Source organism: Varroa jacobsoni, unplaced genomic scaffold, assembly GCF_002532875.2.
Source record: "Varroa jacobsoni isolate VJ856 unplaced genomic scaffold, vjacob_1.0 scaffold_545, whole genome shotgun sequence".
Taxonomy (NCBI): domain Eukaryota; kingdom Metazoa; phylum Arthropoda; class Arachnida; order Mesostigmata; family Varroidae; genus Varroa; species Varroa jacobsoni.
The window spans coordinates 14138-23509 of NW_019213447.1; the positions used below are offsets into that span (position 1 = coordinate 14138).

Here is a 9372-nt window from a genome sequence, read left to right on the forward strand (position 1 = left end):
CTGTCGTTGGTGCTCGAGCAGCCGCAACGAAAATACAGCGGTCTGGTGCTTCTTGATATAAATATCGGATTTCTCAATGCCGATCAAATTTGTAACGTTAATACGCGACGCGTTTCAAAAAGAAGCCGCTAACCTAAACGTTCGATAATGTTCTTTAAACTTTGTTTTTTGACTTAGAATATCCCCTAAGGAAAAAACCTACGAACTTCAACATAGTAAAGTAACAGCTTTTTTAGAAAGAAATCTCTATTTAAAGCTCCCTTTAGGCATATTTTGAAATCTCCAAAAATTGTCCGAAAATAGCAGACGTCATTTTATAATAATGTATCACTTCAACCATCAGTAGTTGCGTATCCTTCACTAGCGGAAACTGTTATTCTGACAAATGGCGTCTATTTCCCCTTTCAATGACTCGTACATACATACACTGCTTCTTGATTACTGTTTCTCTCTGTTGAGGATTCTGTATTTTAGGTAAATCTTATGCAAATGTCTTCCTGACGGTTTTCAGAATTTGCGTAAGACAAACACATTTTCTTATCTACTTAACGATAAAACATTGCAGTTAATCTATTTAAATTATATTAAAAAGAGACCCTTAGAGACCTTGTAGAAGTTCCACGGCTTACTGGTAAAGCCGGTACAAGGGTAAACTCATATGGGCGCCTACGGCGCTTTTTGGTGGTTTCTGGGATTACTTTCAGCATGGGAGGAGCACTTAGAATAATTTGTGCTTGTGTTTCTTGCATATATATGTTGCTTACGAACCTTCAAATTAACCCGCATGTTCCTACAAGAAGCGTCCTACAACAAACAAGAAGATAATAACCTACGTAGGTATCAAAAGTAACGACGTTCGTACAGGCTTCACACAATATAGTACCGCCCCGAGTTATGATATATTAAATTTTTGTAGTAAAGCCGTTTATGACTGGCTGGCAAAAAGGTAGTACGTGTCGAGGTATGCTTTCAAACATAAACGTACGATTTAATAATCGGATGGTTTTTCACAAAAGCATCATTTGACAATGAATTGTTCTGAGTACCACAATAATAATCGGAAATAATAAATAAAAAGATAGAAAATATTTATTAACACGAACAGTATATACTTCGGTGAATTGGTCTTAATGCCCCTGTTCAGATTGCCAAATCCGCTCCCATCCATCCATCCAACTACTAAAATTACAATTGAACCCACCCAGTGTCATACCACTAATTATATGAAACGAAAGTACATTCTACTCTGTCCCATTATAAGCAGGGGCATACTTTAAGTCTAAGTTTTTAGTGCTAAACGTTGATATCCACACAGATGCAGCTATAAAACAAACTTCTTCGTAACGAAGCTATCGCATGAAAACTATATAAACGGATTCGATATGGCAAAAGTAGAGACTACGTAAACGGTAGAGATTGCATCTGCATACTTTTGAGCGCTAAATAATGAAGCATGAGTTTGTCCACAGAGGTAACGCTACCAGCTTAAGCTTAAGCAACGCAAATCAGAATTGTGTCTGTTTATCCCTAGCGAACTGTTGCCCCTGTCGCAGCGAGATGAGATATTCGAAGGAAAGGGAGTTACATACAGATAGGCATAAGTTGCAACTAGAAACGGACGCATACACTCACGCATTATTGAGAGTATGGTCTTTATGAGCCCACAACATTCTCCTCCGTAGCGACAAGCATTATATAGCTACATCGTATGAGCTGATACGATAGTTTGCAGAACCCCTCAAATGACGCCCCGACATTATTCTAGCCACATACGAATGCAGGATACTTCACAGGATATGCGATCCTGTTTCCGTTCACTGTCAAGCTCTTCCAGACACTTATTGCAACGGGGAGAACATTTGCACAGCAAGAAGAGACATGGACAGAAAACAATGTGAAATCAGCAGGATTTCAGTGGATATAATACAAAAATGACGCAATCATGTAGTTGTATCGTGCTCTGTTAAAAAATATTATTTTTCTGCTATCACACCGTAAGGCTAATCTGGTTATTATGAAATGGAACATTTCCTTAGTCAAATCTTGGTTGAAATTAACCCCCGGCCACTCACATATATACGCCGAAGGGCACTGCTTGCTACCCGATGTTCCCTTGTTAAGGACTTAGTTTTGCAGTTTTACGGATATCTCAAAACATTCAACACCACTGCTGATTATTTTTCTGTTTCCTACCATTCTACCTTAACTTTGAGTCGAAGTTTTGAAAGTAAAATTGATTGGGATTATAGTGCTAATTACTGAACTAATTTGCCAACTGAGAAATAGCCAAGTTTTGACAAATAATCTTTTTTGGTTGCAAGAAATAATGTGTTGTTACTATAAGGCTACAAAGCCATCTTGCTATGACAAATGAATAGAGACACACTGTATAGTTAGCAAATATTACCTAAAAACGAAACAGTTTGCGTCGTTGCGTCCTATGATATTTATAAAACTACGTAGTGTTTATAATACTAACCTATTTATAATACTCACAACCGCTTATATAAATAATCACTCGGCAATAATATTCTCGATAGTATCGTTACTTAACAATATAATTCGACTGCCTTTATGTTATGTACTGCTTAGACAGATGTATATTGATCTGCAATTGGAAACATCTTTTTACTAGACAGCTGCTCACCACCGACTTGTTAGAAACGATCGTGATTGTCACCTCACAGTTGTGTTAAAGCTACTCATTGTAAAGCGGGTTTTTTTCGAAAACTGAAACACAAATGTCTGAATGGCTCATTGAATCTACCTTTGTTGATGAAAGTACCTCATTGAATATTTCTGAAAATTGCTGAAAACTGATCTGACCTAAGGCACCCAATGGCCAGGAGTGATAGCTTAACTTGTACACTATATCAATCAATCTACAACAAATGAACGTGCATAGTCATAGTATCGTTTTTGATTGCTACACGAACTGCGGCTGTTGCGTATCAGCCCCAATCATGAAAAATCACAAAAACGATCATTTTATTTACAGACAGCCATCCTTTGTGATATTTGTTTTCTCGTCCACTGACTCGGATACGCAATCCAGAAAAAAATTAACCCGGTGCTCCACATACTCGATTCGTGGCAGATAGTTCCCTACGCGCCGTTATGCGAATATGTCGGCCGGCCCCTTCCAAAGGCGGACATGGTACATACATCAATTCTGCCAACGCAACGACCATTAACGCCCTGTGAGAAGACTGTAGATGTTGCCGCTATCTGCAAAAAGAAGCGCAAATTGTCGATGCACTACATATGTGTTTACCTGCGGCTAAAGAAGGAAGGTTAAATTTAAAGAATCCACCCAAGTAACCCTAGGAGATCCGCTATAACGTACACGTATACGATAAAACACACGCTGTAAGCCGCATGAACGAAGGCACCATGTTTGATGTTATTAGAATTTAAGGCACGGAATTTTAGTAGCGTGGTATTATATGGAGAAGATGTTAAATGCTAACTCGGATGGCTACGGTTAATGCATAAAGATCGGACTGCGCTGAAATCCGTGGTAATTCCGTACGCTGCTAGACGACTTTAGGATTGAAAATACTGCAGACCAACCACATTAGTCAAATTATATCCTATAGGCTGTGGGCGTTCGTCCAAACCATTAGGTAATGAATGTAGCTTCTCTTTGCATTTATCAAAATCATGAGTTGCACTGGGGCTACATTGTATCGTTTATGGTTCCACCGTTTCACCGCCACAGAGAAAAGCCCAATTAATATTAATTACGGCGCGTCTGGTCCATTTCGGAGTCCATCAAGACCAAACAGTACTAGATGCTAGTCCGAGTAGTAAGCAGTAGCTTCCAGGTTGAGCGGAGCGATATTTTGCTTGATTCCAGCAATATACAAATTAACCGTTAAAGAAAGTGATATTGGTTATCATTTCTTCCAACTAGTAAATTTAACATCTTATCGCGTTGTCCACTCTTATTGAATGGCGAGTGATAGAGGAGCGAGAGAACTTACGACGAATAAATATTTTGAGCCATTTCGCTATACATTGCAGGTAACGAGTCCACGTTCGATGCTGAATGCCTTATTTAGATGGCTGATGGCGTGCGTGATGAAAGCAGCTAGTAACGGGAAAAATGTCAAGTGGGATAGATCCAATGTAGCTGTTTACGATTGCCCGAAGTCTTCATGAATATCTGAGCTTTTTAAAGGCTTACTTGCATTTCAACTTTAGATTGTTTAGTCAAAACTTGTTGCACGATAGAGTGAAATAGGTTTTTAATTGATACTCCTTTGTATATATAGAGCAATTTTTGTATTTATAATAAATTAGTGCATGTAATGGTTTAAGAAATATAATGCAATGTTAGTTCTACCGATTCGGCTCTTTTTTTCCTATGTTCTGAAAATAAAAAGGCCTGTTACAGTCACTTGTGCCGTGCAGTTACTCCCCGACCGCAGCCGTCGGTTTTACTTATTAGAGAGTTAACATGCTTGAGTGCGACATTTATTGTTATAATCTGCCTGTGAAGGGAACGGGGAGAGATTACACTGGTTGAATTGTACTGTTAATTTTTTCGTAATCTTAAAACAATTTTTTTTTTTGTAAATTATGCGGATTTTAGGTATCGAAATGTACTGTTTCGTGCTGCGGCGAAATAGAAATTATTTTATAGAATTATTTTCGCAGGCCATTGTGGTAAAGCAGGATGCCCTGAACTCTGGGAAGTACGCGAAGACTTTTCACACTTTCGAACCGTATTGTGAAGGTCAGCTTTTCTGCAGTTACTCCAGTCTTTCACTAACCAAGTCTCTATGTTTTGAGTTTTGCATTACCTACTAAGCCTGCTAAAAAGACCTCTTTTGTGCGCATCTTATGACTTTGAATTCTAAGCTTCATCAGTGGTGACGTAAACATAAGAACTAGTCCTAACGATCTTAGTATGATGCAGTACTCCATGGGTGATACAATGCCGTGTCGAATATAGCCCTGACATAGATTATATCTAAACAAAGAAGGAAGGATTAAGAATTATGATAACTTTTTTAGCATCGAAATACATCAGCAAATCTAAAAACTGTGCTTTTGTACCGAACGACGGTAAAGGACGAACGAGCAACTATGGCTTGTATTTCATTATTTTTACATTTCCGCGCTTGGTAGTAGCCGTAGGTAATAACACTGCGCTAACGGTGTTAACGAACCACGAAACAATCCCTGCAAATATAGCGGTACCACGAAGTGTATTCGAAAATAATTGTACTAAACTTCAGTTGTCTTCCACAGATGAAAAAATGCGTGGTCCATCCGATTACATAGTTCCGGTTTAGCATAAATATAATCAGTCGTCTGTTCGACACTTGACCAACGTAATTCAAGCCTACCTTCATAGGCATAACCAACCATTGTCCGTTCATACCTAAACGGCTATATCTTTCGTTTCGAATTGATTAATTTTTAGGTAAAATGTCATTGATAACGAACGCGCACGTAATAGTCAAAGAAAACATGTTCGTGGGGCCAAGCCTTTTCTGCTCTCTAAACAATATTGAATCAATGTTGGTTCGGACCTAATAATTGTGCATCTGTCTACCTCACGATGGACGCAAATCAGACTCTAGGCTAAAACATGTCGCAGTCAAATGTTTGAGGTACTGCGATGATAAAACATTGTGTTAGCTGTATTCGTGAATCAAGAGGCTGATCAGAAAGGGAAATGTCCCAATATGACTGCAGAGAAAATCTTATTTTACATTAGGGGTATTCATAATAGCAATAGAAACAATATTTGCACAACCTGTTGCGATCAGAACGAATTACACTAAAAAAAAATCACTAAAAAAGGCACGTGGACCGGGTTCCGCTATCAGAAGTGAACAAGGCGCGCATGTCGCACCGCTATATCGCTAGCGCCATCTACAAGTAACTTGTTAATGTACGCATAGTACTAGATAACTTGTGTCATGATTACACAAGCAATCTTAGCGTTACAACTTGGGAACCACGCGATTGATGGTTTCGCACACACGCAACAGTGGCATAAAATAGCATAGATACAATTCTAATTAATTAACGTTGGCTTTCATTGTAATATCAATAGCCCAAATGAATAAAGACTATGTGGGCACAGGACGCAAACCTCAGCGTTTTTCAAATTTTATGGATAAACGCCAATGAAGAAGTATTTGCTGAGGTTATCCTGTCGTCAGACTGAATTTGGTCTCATACATACGACACCAATGTCGCGAAGCTGAGTTTAAAAATAAAAAAGAAATCTTCACTTATCCTTATGAATATCGATCCTACTCGATACCTCGAAATATTTCGGCAGATACTGGTCAGAGCATTATTGAGTACACCTGTAGATTCAATTTATGCAATGTTATATGAAACGGAAGCAGCAATATTTCGAAGTTTACTTCTGTTATAAGGTAGGTTCATAAAGTGGCTCGTCTGATGGAATACCTAACGGCGATACCAGACGTAAAACTCGAAACGCAAAAGCTTATATTAATCCACGCCTCTGTGCAATGTGTCGACGAGGGTGCATTTTACCTGAGCTTTATTCTTCAGTGTTATGCAAAATTGGGGCCTATTCCATGTGCTTACAGCCTATCCTAAGCGTTTTGCGCTGAACTGAACAGTTCATATAACTATTAGGATTATCGTTTTTCCAAATCGCTCGTCTTGACGGAGGGCCTTAGATAGGAATAAGGCAAGATGATATTAATTGCAGAAATGCTTTACGCTGCGTGCTGAGGTCGGCATAATTAAATCGATGTTTCAAGAGGAACACTTTATTTAGTTTTTACTATGAATTTTTTGGCAGGAGGCCGAGTTGTAGAGGGATTCGTAGCAGACCAGCCGGACACATATCCATGTGTAGTTTAACCTGCTTAACTAATAAAGTCCATACAACCGCGCAAAACAGCGGTATCGTTATGAGACAACTTCAACGACTAGAGACCGCCCGAACGGCAACCCGATTGACATTACTTTCAGGGGCCGACCGTACTGGTTTCCATCAACACATTTTGGTATGTATATGTAATAAAAACGCAGAAAAAATCATTTGCTGCGAAGTCATATCAGTAGAACAACTCGGTGAAAACCCATAAAAGCTAAGGCTATAAAATCTAATAGGTTTTTTTTGTAGTTTAAAGTGCATCATCAGCGACCCGATCTGTTCACGATGAGATCGGGGTCGCAAACTGGGTCAGCGGCCTACCTGTCGACTATGTGAAATATGTACATAAACTTGAAAGTTGACGATGCAACGAAATTGTATTTTTCAAATATATATCATGCACAGAAAAGGAAAAAGCTAAAGTGAATCAAGCATTTATTAAGTTTGAGGTAAATTGATGATTAAACTATAATGTTTCCTCTGAGTTGCCCTTCGCTTCGCACATAGTATATCGGAAGACGTCTTTAGCTTGATCAAACTTAACTGAACAACAACTGTTAGATTTTGTCTTTCTGGTGAGCATGACTCTATTTTTGAGTTTTCAGTTTAAGTTAATCGGTAACCATAGCTCTTCGTTGGATTATACATCCATATATACTATATTTGCTTAGAACAATTCCTATTCATGTAGATTCTCAAAGCATTGTAAACTCAAGTTACGATACACTAGTTTACATAAAATAGAGTACAAGAGCAGGATTACTGTGCATCCTATATAGACTGCAAGCGAAACCGTGCAGCAGCTCAATATTGGCGCGAAGTACGAAGATCTCCGCAAATGACTGGGAACGCAACGTATTGTCTTTATAGTTCATGAGGCGTATAGGTTCCGCCGAGCTATTCCATGTTGTTCTTTAAAGAATCCTGCGCCTGTGTGGAACAGTGTCTATAACGCCTAGGCAGTTTCCTTTCTACATTAGCCATGATGACATCGAGAGACGGGGCCACCAACGTGGTGAGGAACCTAGATTATGAAGAAGTCGTAGCAACTAGAAGGGCAACATCATAAGTTGTTCCGTTTACTTTTTCAGAATTACTCAAACGTTACACACGTTGAAGGCATAGCCCACGACATAGTGAGGGCAATTGGAATAGGAGGTCAACGATTTATACCCTGACCAAACACACTACGCAGTGGGCTGATATTAAAAACTCAAGTGATTTTCAAGCTTCAGAGATTGACCTATTTTTTTTTTTGATTGAGCTATTTTTTTTTACCTAAGTACGTGTTACCTGTGCGTGTTACCCTTGGGAGTGCACAGCGGAATCTGATTTTTTTTTTCAAGACTAATGTACTTCGACCGACACCAATTTACTGTTTGATTTCCAGCTACACTGCGCGTCAAATTCGCACTTTCCCTTAAGCGTAATCCTCTGCTATCATTTACCTTAATATAACTCTTACTATTAAAAAAAAACCAATTCGAAGACACATTATAAACATATACTTGTTATGCAGCCATAGCTTGCTGTTTATCCGGTCGAACATTAATCATCTCTGTCAACATCCGACTGTGTAGTGTTCTATACAATGTTGATAAATTACAATAGACGATTCCAAAACATTGTTTTGAAGAACGATTTTGGACTCATGGAATAACATTGGGAAGTCTGTCAGGGCATATGGTCCAGAGGAAGTACTAATTTGAAGTGTATAGCCCGAACACAGATTTTACTAACTGACATAGGGGTGACTATTGAACTTTAAGACACCAAGTGACTGAGATTCGAAGTCGGGCGAAAGCTGGATCGACGTAAAGCTTAACGGCAGTCCTGGATGCCAAATTCGACAAATTTTACCCTTGACGAAACATGAGTTATAAGCGAATTAAAATTTGAGTTCGGCAATATCTATAGGACCAAGAAGGAGCAGGATGCACTTGCTATGGAACCCATGCATAATGGGGGATGAATTCGGAACGTGTACTGATGGTCTATGTCAATGGAAGTGATGAATCACCACCACTTTCCCACTTTGCTCGATCTGCTGTGTTTCGTCTGCTTAGAGAATTACACAACAAGATTTAACTTGAATTTTTATTGTAGTACTTATTAGCACGAGTGCACTATACCGTTGGGCCATAATAGTTCTGTTGTTTCTGTTGAAGAGGTTACTTGCAACCGTTAACATATTTGTAGAGTTAAGCCTACTATATTTTAATGGAGTGCTAATATTAATATCGAGACCTGAACTTGATGATTTAAATGGTTCCGCACATTTTTAGTTAGTGGCATCGTTAAGTAAAGAGGCCTCATTCATTGCCGTAAAAATAAAGTAATGCATACATAATTTATTGATTAGGATCCAAGTTGCTGAATAAATATATAAACGTCTTTTTATACAACGTTCGAATATAAATAGATACGATAAATTATTGCAATTTAGCTAACATGATAATAATAGCCGATACAAGTAGTACATGAAGCGAAAC

General features: G+C 38.6%; 1 long non-coding RNA gene across 1 annotated transcript; it reads right to left on the reverse strand.

Moving 5' to 3' along the window:
- Window positions 1-2904: 2904 nt before the first annotated feature.
- On the reverse strand, window positions 2905-3560 carry LOC147753345 (uncharacterized). Its single transcript, XR_015311465.1, has 2 exons — window positions 3471-3560; window positions 2905-3228 (listed from the first exon to the last, which is right to left on the reverse strand). It is a non-coding gene; the product is annotated as an uncharacterized LOC147753345 (long non-coding RNA).
- Window positions 3561-9372: the final 5812 nt, after the last annotated feature.